Consider the following 20,104-nt stretch of genomic DNA (forward strand, 5'->3'; position numbering starts at 1 on the left):
GAGCAGTAGATAATACCAGAAAAAAGATGGGCAAATGAGCACTTATGTCACACGAAAAAACCCCGGTTTTAATATTCTGTGAATTTAACTTTGAAGCACATATATCAAGCAGCGTAATGCTTACTGATGCAATCGTAGTGGGTAATGTTGCAAAATTTGCACTTCCATATGTAAGCAAAAGCGTTTCAAATTCTTTCGCATAGGGATAATTGGAGCAGAGGTCAATACTTATATCGCCCATAATTATACAAGGAGTATTCCAGAGAACAGTTGATAACACAACGTCAAGAAACTGAATAAATGTTTTTGTGGCCACGTGAGGGCCTATATACACCAACTACTAAAAATGGTCCAATACACATGGTCATGCATTCAATATCATCATTCATGACAGAATATTTAACAATGAGTTCACAAGAAAGCGCATCCTTAAAATAAATAGCAAAACCTCCACCTTCTTGCTGTTCACGACAAAGGATCTCATTTCGACAACCTGGAAGGAACGGTGCATCTTCTGTACAAGTGATCCATGTTTCTAAGAAAACCAGCACATCAAACCCAATTGATAGACACCGTAGAAAAACAGCAATGTCATCGACTTTTCTTTTTATGCTTCTACAATTTATATGTAGTGTAGAAAACAAGTTCTTGCTTGAGTGTAATTCACTATTAAATTCTGCAACATTATCATACTTACGGTAACTAACAAGATCAGACATAATAAACCGTTTTCAATTGCGTGTTTCAAATTACATGTTCAGTTCCCTATTTTAGTCAGGCTTGCCTCATCCGCCCTGTCTGTCACTCGTGAACCTTCATCTTTGCGTGCTAGCACTTTGCTACCAGATGTCCAGACAAATTTCCAGCCATTTTCTTTCTTTTTTCTGTATTGCCGTTGCAAGCAAAGCCTTGGCCCTCGGAGTCAAATGCTCATTTACAAAAATGGGCATTTTCTTCTTATTCCCAAACACAGAACTATCCAACCTTTCTTTCCGCACTTCGCCAGAATATTGTCACGTTTTATTCTTTTGACAAAACGAACGGTTATTTTCTGCACACCTGGTTTAGGAGTGTGAATCCAGTGGCATGTGTCGATGTCAGCTGGATCAATCGTCATGTCGACAGCTTCCCCTATCTTTGTTACAACAGCCACTGGATCATTTCCCACCGGGGCACCTTTTATTTTAAGATTGTTTAGGCGCCGATACCGCCCCAGCTCATCGCATTTTTGTGACACTTTCGTGTTTTCTACTTCTAGTTCTATGTCTGCCTGATAAGCTCTTCCATTTCAGCTCGCATATTCTTAATACCAGATGCTGCATCTTTCACCTCATTGCAAGTATCAGAGCAAAATGTTAGGCTGTCTTTAATTTCCCTCATCTCAATTCTGAAATCACGCTTGAACTTTTCAAACACTTTCGACATCTCTTTGAGATCTTTTGCGTCAGTTGAGTCCTTCTCTACATCTTTTCCGGCATTCTTTGCGGAGTCTTCCCCCATTAGCAAAGCAAATACCCTTCACGCTGTGTTCGGCAGCATTGCACAAGAACAGAAGCAAATTTAAAGGCAAGTAACACCAGTTCTCACCTGCAAAAGCAGAAGGCGTGTTACGATTTGTACTGTCTGTGCACCACCGCCGAACTGCGCCGCCCACTCGGTGAAGCCGCCCTTTTATGCGTCTTCCATGGCCAGCTGGCGGTGCGGTCACGTGAAGATCCAAGCGCAGGTGCAGGACCACGCTGACCAAACTTGCAGTGGAGCGTCCGTCCACGAAGTTGATAAGCGCGGTTTTCCGTGAGCCGAGCTAAGGACAGCGAGCTGCAAAACCAGAAGGTGTGTAACGATTTGTACTGTCTGCGCACCACCGCCCAACTGCCAGTGGAGTAGCCATCAGTAATTTTTTCGTTCCTGATATTTAATTTGACAATCGCAATTGTTCATTTTATTCGAGTACTGTCCCAATTATAAAATTCTTCATGAGGCATCTGTAGGCACCTCCAAGCTCCCCCAAATAACATCTACCTGCTGTGTTCTCAGCTACGTACTAATTGCGTGCAATTTTTTTCCGACTGGCAAAGAACCTCGCGAAATATGAAAAATACCACGCGACTGCACTCCTACCCGCATCATAATGCAGCGCCCTGAGATAAGCTGATCGAAAGCAACTGTATTGCCTGACGCAAACCCGAAGAGACAGCGCATTACCGTGATAATGGTACAGAAGGAATACCAACCACAGGTTTCGCGGCTTCGCAGCTATTTCTTCCTCCTTTTTCTTCGTCACACTTATTATCCCTCTCTCAAGGCCAACTGATCACATTGATCACAAAAGCCCCTTGATAACGCGGCCGAAGCGCCGCTCTGAACAAGCACTAAATGCGAAAAGCAATGGAATAGGCATATATAATGTTTCCAAATGCCGGATCTGCCCGCACCACATCGAAAGATTGCGCGCGCAGCTGTATTTCACGCCAGAAACTTTCTTCAGACCAAAGCCAAATTAAAGTGACGTTCTTATTTTACAGCCGAAACTGTTTACGGCTAGGGTAGTGTGCATTTTTCGTGTTCGTCAACAAATCTGTAAGAGCAAAAACTATCCACAACAGCAATGGCTCGTGCCACTACTCGGGTGTTGGACGTCTTAGTTGCTCCAATAGCGTGCATTACGCAAATTTACCTGGGCGTTTCTCTGAAGATTGCCTTCAACTGTGCCCATGATGTTGCTTAAAAATCCGGTAACGCATTGGCTTGTGTGAGGACACAATCCGAGAAATCTGGACGATTCTACACGTCCCTACCTTTCAAGCATTGGTGCTGGTTAAGGTAGTATGGATGAAAGGGCGTCATTTACAATCCGGAAAACTGATGACTTGGAAGTTTGTACCTGCGCGGCCACGTCCCGCACATTAGCATGAGGACATGAGGGCACGCTAGCATGAGGCTAGGATTCAAAGATGGAGCCATACGCCACTGTTTCTTGAAGCTGCCGGTTTGTCTGCGGTTTCTATCACTTCTGATGATAGTCGACGCGTTTGGTCTATCGCCACACTACCATGACATATATATTTGCCGCCTTCCTCTTGTTGTCATTTGTAGCTCCCAAGGCAAGGATAATTTATACCTTTTGCTCATTATAGAAAGACATGGCAACTGGGATGAAACAAAATGCACCTTTAAATATTCGCACTAACGTTGTCAATTCGCTTTGGTGGGGATAGGTATTGTGGCGAAAAAAAAAACATCCGCGCACTTTATCTACGCTAACACAGCAGCTATCACAGCTTGTTTCCAACTAACCCTGAACGCGACGTGATACTTCGACCGAGACGCGGCAGATAAAGCATTAGCTCGATAGCCATATTTTACAGTGAAGCTGTGCACGGCTAGCCGATTCGTTCGTCCATCCGTCTGTTGCGTCTACGCCGAAAAACGCTCCCGCGCGACCCCATGCGAATCCACGAAAAAAAAAGTGAGAGACGCGTGCTATTAGCTGCGCCAGTGGTGACGTCATTGCTCTCCGTCACAGCCGAGAGGGCGCGCAGCAGTTTCTCCGCGGCTCCGAAATGCGTAGGTCACGCGTCATACGTACTCCTGAGGAGCAGGCAGCTTTCGATCAGCAACGCCGCGAACAGAACCATGAACGAGCTTGTCTACGCCGACTCTGTGCTGCAGCATGGACACAATAACAGGCTCGTGTGTAGCCGAGCACAAGCAGCAACTGTGTACTGAGGATCCGGCAGCCTACCAAGCCTTCGCTTAATGAAGCGTCGGGATTAACCCAGTGATAAGCACTAGGCTGCGCGTTTCAGCTTCACTGCTTAACCGTCTGTATGGAATGCTTAGGCGATGAAGTTTTTTTCTTCATTTTCTTCATTTCCTTCTGGCTAACTCGGAAGGAACCTGTTCGAGGGCGCAGTCACGTGGTACTCGCCATACATCGCCGGGTTTATTTATCAGTTGGAAAAATATTATCACTCAATTAGTACTTCGCTGAAATACGGCAGTCGGCTGTGTCTACAAATGCCTCATTGACACTTTTATAAATATGATAGTACGTCTCGAGTTAATAATTAAATACAATTACCTCATTCAATCTCAGCAACAAAAATATTACTGGAAAAATTACTCCACTGTGCTAGAAACAATATGCACTAGGTTTTCTTCGATAACGCATTACTTTCTTTTTTAAGTCTTGGTGCATGATAGTTAATTGGGACACACTGTATAGATTTATGATCCTCTGCAGGCAAGTAACGATGTTTCCATCCGTAATAAATGTTGTAATTGTTAGAAGTGAATTGTTAGAAGTGTCGTTAGCTTTGCTTACTGGAAAGAAGCGATACTGACACACGTATCATTGACGTGCATTTCACACGCCGTCCATAAAAGACTCTGCCGAATGGGGCACTAATTCCTACAGGTTCTTTTTTTCAGGGTCCAAAAAAAGCACGCAATGTATATTGAAGCGAGGTGAACATACGGCAACATATTCATTCTCTAAGCATAGCCTATGCATACCTTTAGAAATAATTGTTAATTGGGTACCTCCTTCTCTTTAAATGTATAATAAGCTTTGTTCTGTGTATATATTTAAATAAACAGTATATGTGCATGGTCCTTACAGTGCAAATTTCAAACAATGTTGAAGGGAGAAAACAATGTTGAAAACGAATCACGCAGCCACCGCCAGTACTTCTAATACGCTTGTTCTCCTATAGTCAGGATTTGCAGAAATGAAGCAAGGTATGAATTAAAATCCGTGCATCTCCGCGCCAACAATAGTGCACTAAGCTATGACCCACAATAAAATTTTAAGCGACAAGATAAATACATCCAACACCATGAGACTTTTGTAGTGGGTCTCCAACCGCCGTGGGGGATATGAAAGAGTAGAATCTCCTCCTAATAATCCAGTCATTCGTAATTTTACCACATCACGTACGTTGCTGCGTATCTAAACTGGTACAAGGCTGAGCAAACCAAAGTCAACATCCCCCTACGCGGAGTCTATAAACTAGCTCTCTGCCTCCCCGGTTGCACCAACGCTGACCTCCTCCTTCAACTAGTCGTTTATAACACACTGGACGAACTCATCGAGGCCCAACGCCGCTCTCATCTGGAGAAACTCACTCTCACAGCGACAGGCCACCGCATCCTCACCTCGCTCGGTATCACCTACCATCATCAACACGGCCATGAACACCAGGTCGCGTCCACCATACGAGCCTGGATTCACGCCGACCCTATCTGACTGATCTGACACATAGTATATGTAAACTGCTGCTAACCAGCATATTGCCGTGGCGATAATTTTGAGGGGTGCCAGGACCCCCTAGGCGTCCCCTCGGTTATACGAGTCAGCGGCAAGGCATTAAAGGAGGTTTGATGAGATGAGACAACACGCTGGTCCACGTGGAGTAGTGTGACGCTGGAATTGTACGAGAGGAAATTGTAGTTTAGGCCGTCGTTTCGAAGTGAAAATAAAATAGGCTGATATTGATCATTATACGAACGTTCTAGCTGTCCTGCAAGATCATTGGGACGCACGTTCAGAACAGAACAAGTGCTATAAACCTGCCTACGTTACGCATGATCCTCCTGAAACCTACAAACAGCCAAGTGACATACGTGCTTTTCATTTGAGTTCTCAATACCTAGTGGTACGTTATGAACATAAAAAGCTATATGTTTACCTAAACCACATGGTTAGTTGTTTAAAGCACCACTTATACATATTGCCACTTCGTAAGTGTCTGCTAATAAGTATGTTGCCATAAAAAGTCACTTTTCTTTGGCGAACAAGGAAGACAAGGGAAGGAAGGACATGCAGGCACGTAAAACCTACATAAAGAGCCAATGTGAACACAAACATCTTCAAAATTTTAAAATAATATAGCCTGAAAGTAGATATTAACGAGCTGTATTCATTTAATATCATTCCTAAATTACAAAATTACAAAATTCGATTGAACTATCTTCCCTTTTTTGCCTACTGCCGCCCGATTAATGGCCGATCCCCCATAGGAAGCGGAGCTATAGGCGCAAGGAACCAAACCATAAAGACTGCGCGCTGGGCCACGCTCATGGCTACGGCGTGAAATCTAGTGTCTTGCCGTGTTATTTGAAACGGACGCGATGGACACGACGGATGCTTTAGTGCCGACGTCCTGAACAATTGACCGGAAAAATACCATGAAACTATCTGCATACTGTTCACCATGCATCCAACTACACATACGAGATAAACACTTTACGTTTTCCCACGCGAGTGACACTTGAAAAAGTACCGAAGGGAACGTGTGATAATACTCAATACAAAGCGTCTTACAAGGTAGTAGCGCCATCATTGCCCCAACACCATTGCCTCCACGGCCGCGCCCACGAACGCGCAAGACCTGCGCACGCATGCTGTCCCAAGAGCCCCAAGGCCTTAAGGCGACGCTCATTAATTTGCGACCGTCGGCATTGGAGTCGCAGGTCTCGCCGGCGGGCAACCCAGTTGGCCCAGACAATCGCCGCGCATGCCGAGCGCTCGCTGTATACATCGGGCCTCGAAAAGGGACGCTCGGCGGCCGGTGTCAAGGCTTCTTCCGGCGCGCTTTTGTGCAGCCGCTCCGCCACCGCCGCGACACCCGTCGCTGGCGCTGCGGAAATCGAAGACTGTCGCTTTGGCAATCGCGCGGTGGCGCTTGCTCTGAGCGAGTGTCAAGGCGCTTCCTGCACCGACTGACACGCATGGTCGCAGCGTGAAGCACGCTTTTGTCCGGGACACCGATTGATAGTTTGCTTCGAGTGGCTATCGCTAGCGCCATGTGCAACGGGTCTGTGCTAAGTTAGCGTCTCAATTAAAATCTTTTATTAATTTTCATAAGCGTTCTTGCGCTACCACCCGCAGAGCGTCACTCGTTCTAGGCATCTTACACAAGGCAGCCTGTAAGCAGCGGTGGTAGCCGAGGTTGTATACAATTACCGCTGCTTTGTTCCAGTACAGCGTACAGCAGCTGTCTCGATTTAGCTATAGCTTCGCCTGGTCTTTCGTCTTCTGCTGCCTGGTGCACAGATGCTCAAAAGTATGGTAGTGATCACCTATCCACTATACAACTGATATCTTTTTTTATATCAATAGTTCTTTTGACAATGTTCTACATGATGCAATTTTAAATGCCCTTGAAGCACATGGCATCGGTGGTCGTATGCATCAGCGGATAGCCAGCTATCTTCAAGAGAGAACGATATTCATCACAACTCTAGACGGCGAAGCAAGGAAGCATCCCGTCCATCGTGGGGTGCCTAAAGGAAGTGTACTGAGTCCAACTTTATTGAATGTCGTTCTCGTTAGACTCGTCAAAGAACTCGCAGGCGCAGTCTTGGTCTCTGTGTACGCAGATGACATCTGTATATGGACCACGAGCTTAACGTGCTTGCATGGGAAAACGAAACTGCAGCGCGTGGTGTCAATACCGTCGACATACCTAAACAGTCGAGGACTGCAGCTCTCACCGACAAAAAGTGTAACCTTGGCATTTACATGGAGTGCAATAGCCTGCTGCCCTGTTAGGATTGATGGGAAGATTATACCTTCGGCAACCCACTGCAAGTTCCTCGGACTCATCATCGACCGTGGCTTATCTTGGTCGAAGCACATCTCTCCATTAAGAAAAATCGAGACAGGTCTACTCAAATCCTTCGACATATGTCCGGAAAAACGTGTGCGCCATCCAAATCATCCCCTCTGCAGCTCTACCAGGCACTTTTTGTTGGCTACCTCCGCTACAGTTGCGCCTTTACTTTCTCGGGTTAGTACAACAGTTCTACACACGCTTGAAAGTGCTCAAGCTCGCGCACTGAGAATTTGCCTAGGGCTACCACGATGTGCGTCTACTTGGAGCACTATTGCAGAGGCACGCGCGTACCCAGCTCAGTTTTATCTGCAATATGAGTCATTGCGAGCGCATCTAAGGCTACTGACTAGACACAGGAATCATCCACTTACGAAAATCACAAGCATACGGCCTGTCGCCCCTTGCTCGGAAGCCGTGTTGTCACAAGACCTAATGCCGTCGGATTTCGAACCGCACGACATACCAGAAGTTCCACACTGGACGATGGCAAAGCCAACGGTGAGACTCTCGATCCCCGGAATAACGAAGACGTCAAAAATGCCACTTGCTGGGCTCAAGTATATCGCGTTATCCTACGTTACTTACGTGTATGGATGTACCGAACATGTTTTTGCAGGTGGTTCTGTGACCAGACCATTTCCGAGGTGGCTTACACGGTACCTGGAATGGGCATCGCACAGCAGTTCAAGATAGCACACAGAACATCGTCGAGAGCAGCTGAGGTGACCGGAGATTGAGAAGCAATTAGCTGCATACTGCAACAAAGCCTTGAGAAGTGGGCTGTGTTCTGTGACTCAAAACCAGTGCTGCAACTCATCAGCAATTACATTATTCACATAACCGCATGTAGTCTTCTGGTTTATGATATCATGTCTCTGCTTGCTGAGGCGTCTAAATCCAGGCATACCAGTTCTGCGATGGATTCGTAGCCCATGTGGAATAGCTGGAAATGAACAGGCTGACGCGGAATTAAAAGAGGCGCAAACTGACGAAAACATAATAAAAATTCATTTTTCCCGGTATGACATCAACGCCTTGCTCCATAACTCCATCAAAATCTCGATGGCGCGTCAATGGGACAACACCGAACATCAGCAGGAGCGCTTCCATAGATTTGACGCTGGTTTACGATTCCGGCTTCCACTTCAATTGTGGAGGCCAGGAAACACTGATCCATCGATTACGGCTGGGTGTGGCGTACACTAACCGATACCTTCACAAAATTGGCCGAGCACGGGACCCTGGCCATAGCGTCTGTCACACTCCCGAGACTCACGTACTTTGCGTGTGCCCTCAATATGCAGCCGAACGAAGAACACTTGTCTAGTGTCGACTGCCTGCACTCCCGCCTCTTTTCGCAAGAAATAATTTTAGGTGCGTGAAAAACAATTGACTATGCCCAACGTGCCATAAAGTTACTCTTGTACTTTCTACGCGAAACAGGTTTAGACGATCGCCTCTAGAGCCTGTGAGACGTGCGGACTATGCGAAATGTCTTTGCGCGATAACTTATTGTGTGGACAAGATTACTCTTGCGTGCATTCTGTCTACAGTGCGCATCCACGTATTGGACAACGTGTATATATAGCTCATTGTACCATAACATAATCACCTGCCACCTATATTCCTACTTCCCCTTTCCCCAGTGAGGAGCAGTAGGCTAGAGACACGCTCTCCAGGCCAACCTCTCCTCCTTCCTCTTCATTAAAATCTACTCCTCCTCCTTGTCCTAGCAAGTTAAAATAAACGTTGTCGGCAACTGCGTGTTTAACTGTTAGGTCGTTAGTCGACGGGTCTTGACCCGAAAATGTTCAAAGTGCTCAGAATATGATATTGGCTTCTTCACGCTTACGGTTGAATGCGATTCTCATCGTTGTTTCTCAGGTCGTCCCGACGCAGAGCATTCTTAAAAGGTTGTTATGCAACAGGTGCAGCATTTTTTCTCTAGCTTTCACTTCATTATTATTCGGTTTTCAGTATCTAGGGCTAATCAGAACACTGTCCTCAAGTGATTGCTTTAGACTGTCAAGAATATTTAAGGGTTCCGTGTGGCGGATAGCACAACTCCTAATCGTTGAACTTCATTGCTGGAAGACCCGGACAATATCTGCTCATTAAACCGAGATGCAGAATTATTCCCTAGCTAAACTTTAGCTAAATCACGACATTTATGACAATTTATAAATTGTAACCGCTGAAGGTGCAGAGTATATACACGCAGGACACAATCTAAGGATGGTGCCCTATTTTAATATATGCACCGTCTAACTGATGGTAAAAATTTACTTTTCTCATATGCACGAGATACTAAGAGATGGGCGAGATCCTATTTGCCTAAACCAGAACCACCATTCTCGGGCGCAATCTACTAGACGCATTGCGCTAGAGCCGAGAATGCTGTCCCTCAAGCAATTTTTTCAAACTCCGTGCGGTGACATAGCTGCGACTATGGCGACCACGCGCATATTGACAAGTTGATTTTCCATTCGTGGGAGACAACATGTTGGACTGTTACACAAACTATTTCTGTTTTCCACCCAGCGACGTAATATTAACATCGTCACGAAACCCGAAACGTAGCGTGCAAGCATTTTCATGCGGATGATTCATCTTTAGTAATTTGCATTATGCTGTTTTGTTCTTGATAACATGTATTTGCTGCAATGAGGATATTTAAGTGCCATTTGTTGTATTATTCGTAATTCTGTAAAAAACAAGGTCAGCAGCCAGCACATCCATAGGAGAAGTAAATATGGAATTGCTGTGCTCTGTGCGCGCTATTCGGTAAGACAGAAGCAGCGGGAAAGTCGAAGGAAGAGGCAAGAAGAGTGCTTCTCTTTAAAAACATCATCTTTCCCCCTTTCCTCCAGGCTGCCGACACCGACTGCTTTTAGTCAGCGTAACATTGGTGTTTCTCCGACGGCAATGACATGACAGCACACCTTCTTGTACAGCACGCCTTTGAATTTAGTATTTCAAAAAATGGAAATATTTAACGCACGCATTTATTATGAGCATAGCTTGAACAGTCCGTGCAGAAAAATGTATCCTGAATTCGTATTGAGCCAGAATTTATCATTAGCTCGTTACTCTTTAGAGGGCGTTCTCACTATTTAAGCACCAACTTGCCGATTTATCGCGACTCCGCCATCAGATGCACAACTGTGAGTGCCATCTAGCACGTTAATCCGGATACACACGAAGTGATTCTTTAATCGAACGCTTGTACGTTTGGGTCACCTTTTTCGCTTTGTTTCCCCGCCTTTCTGGGAGCTGCTCCCTCCTTGAGGCGATGGACGAAGACATCTTCGAGGACCTTCTTGGTGCGCAGCCGTCAGGTCGGATAACGTCCAGGAAACGTGGAAATGCGTCAATTGATACATACAGCGAGACCCCGAGTTACGCTCGGACAGCTACGACTCGTTGGACAATGACTTCAAAGTCGTGATGAGTAGATCAGCGAAAAGGAGATTGCTGATGGCATCTTCTTCGTCAAGTGCTTCTACCATGAAGAGTGCACCGCAGTGCTGGCAGCCCACTGTGTTCTTCATGCCCGTGGAGCCGGCGACCAATATGCGGCTCCTAATAAGGCAGGTCCCTTCTGTTTTGCTCGAGAAAATCTCACCAAATGAGATTGAAGACGTGAAATTAACTTGCGCAAAAATGTCCTGGCAGTTGACGTGTTCCTTCGCAGCGCCCTACAAGGCCTAGATAATATAACTGTGATCGACAATGTAAAGGTGCGATCAATGATCCCTACAGGCGACGATGGCACTGCGGGTGTCATTTATGACGTCGACGCTGCCATACCGAATGACGACTTGCAAATACTGATCAAACCAGCGACAGAAGGCACTTTCCTTATGAGAATTTTCAGACTCGGAAACACACGCTGTGTGAAGATATTGTTTGAAAAAGACAGCCTTGCTTTCCACGTCACAGCAGGACATGTCCACCAACCAGAGTTTCAAGTTTTGCAAGATTTACCACGTAAAGGGTGTCTGCGCGAACAACGTCGTGTGCCAGCGGTGCTCTGAGTCCCATTCAGAAGACACTTGCAGCACAGATGTTCTAAAGTGCCATAACTGCAGTGGTGCTCAAAAGGCCTCATCAAATGATTGCCCACGGGTGCCGAAGGAATTCGCTATCCTCAAACGAATGGTGCGGGACAATTCAAAGCATCAATAGGCTGCTGCCGCTCTTCGGAGATTTCGGCATCGACACCAAAAATGTTCACGAAATACCGGAGCAGCAGGTAGTGACACGTCATCTTCCATCAGAAGGATTGCCGCATCAACGCATAGCAACACCAAGACAGACGCAAGGAAAGCAAACAAAGCGTAAAGGCTCGCCCACCCTGAATAATGGCCTGTGTTACCGAGGGCACGACACCCAGCTAAGTTACCTCAAAATGCACCGACCTCGGCGGCTTCGGCAACTGTTAAAGCGACGCTGGCTAATGATCTCCAGGTCATCAACATTCTCTGGTCGTGCATGAATGCCATTCGCGTCATACTTAACAACCTAATATGTTCATCTGCGCAAAGCGCACTACAGGCGTTGGACACTTTGAGTCCAGCACTTGCAGCTGTTGGTTGAAACCATGGCTCTCCTGAAGCCAAGTTCCCCATCATCGTCATGTGCGAACCCCTATCAGCTAACATCAGTCTGTCTGGGTATGAGTGTTTCATGTCCGCCACCCAGGAAAAATGCAGCAAGATCATCGTACTCACACGACGTGATCTTACGCATGTCCATCATCGAGTGCCACCTGACCAAGAAAACCAGTACGTATGTGTGACTGAAGAAAGGCAAGCTCACTTTCGCAGTAGTTGGAGCCTACATACCGCCCTCAAGTATGTTGGACTGCGAGCGGTTACGGCGAATCATAACAGCGACTCCGCAGCCTTTGGTGATGACTGGAGATTTTATAACCCAGCACTATCTCTGGGGAGTTGTAAAATAAACTCCAGGGGCAGAAGATTAGCGTCATTTTCCTCCGAACAAGAACTGTGCTTGTTAAATTATCTACTGTAGCTGCCTATTGTAGCTGCCTGGAGCTCATCTTTGTTTCACGCTCGTTCACTAACAAGGTCAGGTGGTTTCCGGATATTGAAACGTGGGGAAGGGACCACCTAACAACTTATCTTAGGACTGAAGGGGTCACGGGCTCCAAGGTAACCGGCGTCACTCAATATATCGACTGGCCGATGCTCAAATCAATTGTCGAAGACGGATGTCGTGCTGACTTCTCCTCTAGCCAAGAGGACACCATAAAGGGTGCTTCAGAGGCTGCCATGCATTCGCTTCAGAAAACATCGACACGCACTGAATACGAAATTGAACTGGAGAAGCTTCATGCACTTCGTCGTTGTGCAGAGCGAAGATACAGGCGTACAAAGTCTGTACGTGATTTGAGGTTGGCCTGAAGAACTCAAAGTAAAATTCAGCGTCGGATGGACAAACTTGCATCAAAAACATGGATGTAATTCTGCGAGTCTTTGGATCAACGAAAACTCTCGTCTCACATATGAAGAACTGTTCGTGGTATCCGTGGAACCCCTCATCAGTGCCACCCTCTCATGTCTTTGCCCTTCGTCAACAGCATCATCATCAGCATCATCGTCGCGCAGCCACAGTATAAAAGTGAAGGTCTCGTCAATGGCACGGCGAAGCGCATCGACCAAGATCGCGAACAATGCGATTTGTTTGCATCGTACAGGTTAGTTATCCCTACCCTGTGCGTAGCGATGCTAGATTTCTACTCATTCTGCCGTGCCCACAAACCTGTATTAGTATAGTGTATGAGTGTTGTTTTTTTCTTGCAAATTGCAACTATGTGGAGATATTGAGTTAAATCGCGGACCTGCTGTTGAAGGTATGTTTAGAAAACTTATGGATGGTCAACAGGCTGTGAGAGCTGATATTGCTGACATGAAGAACAGCCTCGACAGAGCAGAAAATAGGATTTCGAGCTTTGTAACCCACCTGGCCGAAGTAGAAAGAAAATGAAAACCAACGTATCAGGCGGCAGGTAGGCAGGCGGCGTATCAGGCAGAGAGATTGACGTCACTGATGATTTTTGCTGGAGGATTGCTGGCGAAATTAGTTCCGCTGGAACATCGACGCTTCCCGACTCACCGATTTCACGCCACCCCCGCATGGGCAGTCCTTTCACCATGGACGAGCTCGAAGTTGCACTTCCCCTGTGCAAGGTTCATCTTCACCAAGACCCGACAGTATAACCTACCGCGCACCATGTAATCTTGGCGAAGAGGCTCGGAAATTGCTCCTGCTCTTGTTCAACAGCTCTTGGCAGAGAGGTATGGTTCCCCAGAAATGGAAGACAAGTCGCCTATTTCCACTGCTGAAGCCTGGCAAGTCGCCTGTAGACATTGCATCATGCCGACCAATTGCGCTTGTCAGTTGCACAGGAAACCTAATGGATAGGCTGGTTCTAGCACGGCTAGAATGGTACCTCGAACATTAATAGGTATATCCAGATGCAATGGCCGATTTCAGGCGTGGCCGTTCTTCCATAAACAACGTTATCGACTTGGTGACATACGTCGAGCACCAGAAGTTCTGTAAAATATTATCTGCTGCCCTGTTTCTGGATGTTAAGGGAGCATACGATAACGCAGCGCAGGAAGCGATTTTCAACGCGTTAGAGTCAGTGAGACTTGGCGGCAGGATCTATTTCTGGATTATTAGCTATCTACATAAGATATCCTTTTTCATACTTACCGAGGATGACTCGGCCTCCCAGCATTAACGTAACCGTGGGGTGCCTCAAAGTGAAGTACTGAGCCCAACAGTCTTCAATCTAACACTTACTGAACTCTCCGACACCCTCTGATGCACCATCTGGCTCTGCATCTATGCAGACGACATTTGTATTTGGATGTCAGGTGTTACGCCACAGCAGCTTCGCGCGTGGGTTCAGAAAGCAGCCACTTTAACATTATCCTACTTTCGAGAGCAAGGACTTCCATTATCATGTTAAAAGTGTGCAGTGGTGGAATTTAACAGAAAAGCAATGTCTCGATATGTGATACCTATCGACGGACAGCTGATCTTGTACAGCAGAAGTGAGAGATGTTCGGGGCTGGTTATTGACACAAATCTCTCCTGGACCCCTCAGTGAAATTATGTGAGAAAACTCCTGACAGGAATTTGCCATATGTTTTAGCAGGAAAGACCTGGGGAGTGTCAATACAATCTATGCTGCAACTGTGCATGGTTCCCTTTATTGGATTCCTCCGGTACAGCCTAGTAATAATTTCCAACACCTGCAGAACTTACCTAAATACAATCCAAAGCATCCAAGGCCAAGCCCTCAAGACACGCCTTGTTCTACCGCGGAGTGCGTCAACGACTAAAGTTATTGCAGTCGCTCAAGATTAGATTATTAGAACGGACATTACTCTTAAAACAATGCGTGTGCACATAGGACACTTCGCCCGGACCCCTACCCATCACCTCGCAAGTCTCCCAGTAGAAAGGCCACGCACGACATTCGGTGCAACTATCTTCGCGCACCGTGCCTTTCTCAGGTCAGGTTGCGCACCTGCGGCAAGACCTTCGATTCCTCCATCGTGTGTGAGCCGTACTCAAGTAAACCTTACAATCCCAGGACTTCAGAAAAAGTCGGACTTGCGAGCATCAGCGCTCAAGCAACTTACTCCTCTTGTACGAAAAATACAGCGACTGCTTACACGTCTATACTGATGGCTCAACTACATCAACAAGCTTCGGTAGTGTTGCAGCTATACCAATAATGGGAATAACCCAGCGGTTCAAGACAAAACGCATTTCGCCTTCATCGAAATGCGGCTGCCATGGCCGGGAAGGATCAAGTGTTTCAAGACAAGCGTTTCAGCATAGAGTTCAGGGGTAATATTCTGTTAGATAGCGCTTTCTTTTGGCGTCCTGGCTGGAAATAAAAAAACGGCCTTGCGAATGACGTGCCGGGTGACACGAGCTAAGTGTGCGGTAGCCAGCGCTATGTAATATTTTGCCAAACTTCGCCGCTTAAGTGACCCAGCGTCGCCCTGCGTCTTCCTGGCAGCCATCTGGAGGTAAGAAGTTCGCGTGCTCGAGCGAACGGCGCCGTTACATCACGGCCAGGGTGGTAGCCGTCTCAATGTGTAGTGACGCAACCCCGTGTGGTCTCTCGTATGGGCTCGGCGTCCGTCACAAACACGTGCACGCACGGTATCGCGGCGGCGGGAGGGGGGGGGGGGAGGGGGCGCACCGAGGAATCCCTCCACGGCTGGCTGGCCACGGACCCTGTGGCGTAAGGTGCGAGGGGTGATGCGTTCGTACGGGAGGGGAGTGCGTCCGGGGGTTACGTCGTTCATTAGGGTCAGCGCTCTTGCGGCCGCTAATTGGACGCTGTCAGCTGGACGCCGTCACGGTAGCCCCGAGAACCACTTTCCCCGCGGGTGCGGACTAAGCAAGCAGTGATCGGGGCAGGCATCCCCTATGACCACACCGCGCCGCGGATCGCCGCTACGCTGGACAGGTGAGAGACCCTTGACAGATTCGCATCCTGTGTACGTCTCGCGTAAGACTGAGAGTAAAATCCAAAACTTTCACGCACTCCTTCCTTGCTCAGATGCTTCTGCTTTTCAAGTGTGGCGGATGCACTATTTCCATACGCAGAGCCTTCGTCGACGAAGTTTTTTCGATTTTCAGCGGTGTTTATCCTATAGCGATCGCTTGAAACTAGATGTTAACGGTTGGCACTCGGAGGTATGATGGCTTTCGCATTATCTCCAGCAAAATTTTTATGACCAGATGTTCCTCAATAGATAAATGCTGCGACAGCACCGATACGCGTTTTAATGTAAAACAGACTACTTAACACGTTTTCGTATACATTTCGCAATACGATTCCTCATCGCAGTCTTTATATGCAGTTACAGTCATCCGAAGGACGATTCATTGGTCAAAGCGTTCTCAATTTCATGTGCTCACGTTCACTGATGGGCGTCAAAAAATGCGCGCTTCTCAAGATGCGGTGAATTTACGTACATTTTCCTGGGCTGTTTAATGACGGCGTGTTGCCTCGGTAATGGAGGCAGGATCATAAGCAACCTTTGTTGGGTATCATGGTGTAAGACCAGCTCTTCGCACGTTTTTCTCAGTCTAACCCTTCGCTTTGTAAAGACATCTTTGTTCGTTTCCTTCCAAGAGTAGGCTCCAGAAAGGCTGTTACTAGTCGAATGCTGTGATCGTAAGCTCTTCTCCTCAAGCATATTCCTAGGGGGATGTATGTGAATTAGGAGCCAGAGTTGCACGCTCCTCAGTAAAAAAGAAAAAAGTGGCGCAGCTTATCTTGTATCGGAAGGGTAAAACAACAAGCAAACGTTAGTCTGGATCAAATTTCGGTGCAGGTTAAAATATTCCAGGTGGTCAAACTGCAGGCGGGGCCTCATACCCCCTACTCCCCCTCCCGCCTCCGGCCTTTACATCGTCCTTATGTTAAACCCCATCCACTGAGTTACTTCGGTCTATAGATTGTACTATCTTCTGCGCAACTCTAGTTCTTCTACCTAATCTCAGCGAGAATAATGCAACTACAAGTTTCTTGCACCTATTACACTCTTACGGTACACTTATACAGCATCTGTTCCACCGTTCGGTCAGCGCTTTCTATTGCTGGCTGCCTTCTCGCTTAACATATCACCTGTCATTTTTCGTTCCATGGTCATTGTGTGGTCATCGTTTCTTCAAGAGTTATCTTCCTATTTACGGTTTCATGGGCTCACACTGTTAAAATGCATTCATTTCCAACAAGCCAAGCCGTTCATGAATTGAAAATGCATTCCGCACTCGTTCCAGCTCATTTCCTCCGCAACTCGCAAATTCTCAGCAGCAACACAGTGCCCTGTGTCAGTAGTGCTCGATAGTTCGATCTTCCGGGCAGAATATTCCTTCGAGTCTTGCTTGGCCACTTTCTTGTTTGCTTAATCATAGCCTTTTCAGCTTTGCACAATGTAACCACTCGCTCTACGATTACTATTCATTCGAAGAAATCAGCTCTGTCGGCATGTTGCTGTTTAGGCAGCGTCTAGCACACATCCGCCTCCTGCTCACAAGCGTCCCAGGTACGGTCCTTGAGATGCCGTCCTTGAGGAACCCTTCCGACATGGGCTTGTTTCCGCTCAGCATCGGAGATGTTTAAGGGATTTTTTTCGTGATACCAGAGCGACACATTCCCTGTGTTTCCTACCTATTTACTTAAGTTGGCGTCAAATACGTTCAATCAAAGACGTTCGCACCTACTGGCACATACCCAGTGAGCCAACTTGACATCAAACAGCTTCATTTAAGACCAGCACAGACGTAGTGGACTATGGCCAATACTCCCAGTCCGCGTCAAAGAGTTTCTCTGAAGAGAGGTGCGTGCTCGTACCCAACCCCGCATCTCACAGTAGAGTCACGGGAAAGGGTTTCGTTCAAGAATCCCACGTTTGTACGCATTGCCTCGAGTGATTGAAGTTGAGCCGAAGGTTGGATTTTAATCCTGTTCCCTCATCACACCAGCCCGATTTTCTATCCATTCGAAAATAGACTACAGTGACCCAGGTTGGCGAGAAAAGAATATCATTGATATTGTCAATTCTAATGTAGAACATATAAATTCATCAAAAAAACTACAACCTACGTCAAACTACATTATTTCTTAAATATACTGGGGAATGACGTTCCGGCTATAGCACGTTTAAAGAGCTACAAGCCCTTTGCTTGGCCCTGCCAGTACTTTGCATATCTTGTAGCTGCATACACGGGATTGGACAAGCGGCTGTGACAGTGATATCACGTACCATGCCACATTGATGGCCTCTAACGGACGGTGTGCGTGTGCTGTGCTATGTGCTCTCTCTCTCTCTTCCCCTTCCCCATCTTTCATCGCCCCCATCCCTCTCCCATGTGTAGGGTAGCAAACCGGTTAAGCTAAACTGATTAACCTCTCTGCCTTTCCTTCTCCACTTTTTCCTTCCTTCCTTCCTTCCTTCCTTGTAGCTGCATTAGTAGTTGAAGCTTATCGAGATTGTCGCAAAATGCACTCACGATGAATACACAATAGAACAACAATCCAATATGGCGCATATACTCAGGTTGCATTTTTTGAAAGGGGTGCAGGAAGGAGATTACCGGTGAATGGGTTTGATTTACGTACTAGAAAGCTTAAATTTCGTACGACAACATGTTCCGAAATCATTTTTGCAAGATTAATTACTAAGTGTTTGTTCATTAAGCCCTTTATTTGTGGAATGGTTAGCACACGTAATGTCCACCGCGGGGAGCATAAGACACTCCCCATAGCTCTCATAGAAATCTTTACTTAAGTGAGGATGATTTCATTACTAATAAATGAAAATAACTAAACAGTTACTTAATGAGCCATTAGCGCTACCCTACTCGGAAGAGAGACAATAACCTTGAGACACGTGTATTTCACGTCTATGTTGCACGTTGCTAAACACAGCTCCAGTGTAGGGATCACTAAGGTGTGCAGGCTGATTTTTCCACAAATAAGAAAACTCAGCAGACTTGTGCGACCTCGTGGAATTACGGTTCAATTTCCAACGAAACTGTTTATTTCGAACAGTCGCATTACAAGTTCCAGTTGCTTGTAGTTGTAGTTGCTTGCACTTAAACCGCACATTTTAGCAGCGGAAGCTTGATGTGGGCGAGTTGGTTATGCATACTTGATGAAAAAAGAGCGCTACGAAGACGAGGACGAAAGAACAACATGTGCGCCTTGTCTGTCGTACACGTTGTTCTTTCGTCCTCGTCTTCGTAGCGCTCTTTTTTTCATCAAGCACACATTTTAAAACGTTGCCCGAGAATGACTCACGCGTTGCCACGGTTCCTTGCCAACTATAACGCTTTCGAATAGTCAATTTTTATTTGTGTATTCTTTTTGCATTCTTATTTGGAGCTGTTTCATCATATTACTACACCAACTCGTCCAACTTTTCTTTCTTTTGCTGGATACATCTTTAGAGAGAGGTTGACTTCTCCAAAGGGCTTTTAAATTCGCATGCATATTGGACTTCATCCCCGGAATTTCATCTCGATGACTATTAGTTTTTGAAGGATTGGGGGCCAAATGGTCTAATGCAATTGAATGATGAATTGGATGATGAACTGTGCCTACAAATCACCCACGATCGTCCCCCATGTACACTGAATATAAACAAGGCGACTCGTTTAATCATCGTGGTCCCACAGGCATCTTGCATAACGCATCAAAATAGAGAGATTAGAATGGTTTATTTCTTATTTAAAACCTCCTTAAAAATTAAGAACGTTAACATTTCTCCACACATTGAACATAACAGGTTCCCAATTTTCTCCAAATGCAAGCATGTTATGAAGTAAAGCACGCCCTTTCGGCACAATAAGCAATACATCTGATAACACTTCTCTAGCGCATTCGAGCGCTTTAATAGGGATATTTTAGA

At 46.4% G+C, this 20,104-nt stretch overlaps 1 protein-coding gene across 1 annotated transcript in view; it reads left to right on the top strand.

Moving 5' to 3' along the window:
• The first annotated feature begins 1,824 nt into the window (after positions 1-1,824).
• Positions 1,825-20,104, top strand: part of LOC135919216 (uncharacterized) — a 97,893-nt gene continuing 79,613 nt past the window's right edge. Inside the window, exon 1 of the mRNA XM_070538023.1 lies at positions 1,825-1,833. The gene's annotated coding sequence lies outside the window, so the exon portion shown is untranslated. The remainder of the gene's footprint in view (positions 1,834-20,104) is intronic.

Source organism: Dermacentor albipictus, chromosome 4 (assembly GCF_038994185.2).
Source record: "Dermacentor albipictus isolate Rhodes 1998 colony chromosome 4, USDA_Dalb.pri_finalv2, whole genome shotgun sequence".
NCBI lineage: Eukaryota > Metazoa > Arthropoda > Arachnida > Ixodida > Ixodidae > Dermacentor > Dermacentor albipictus.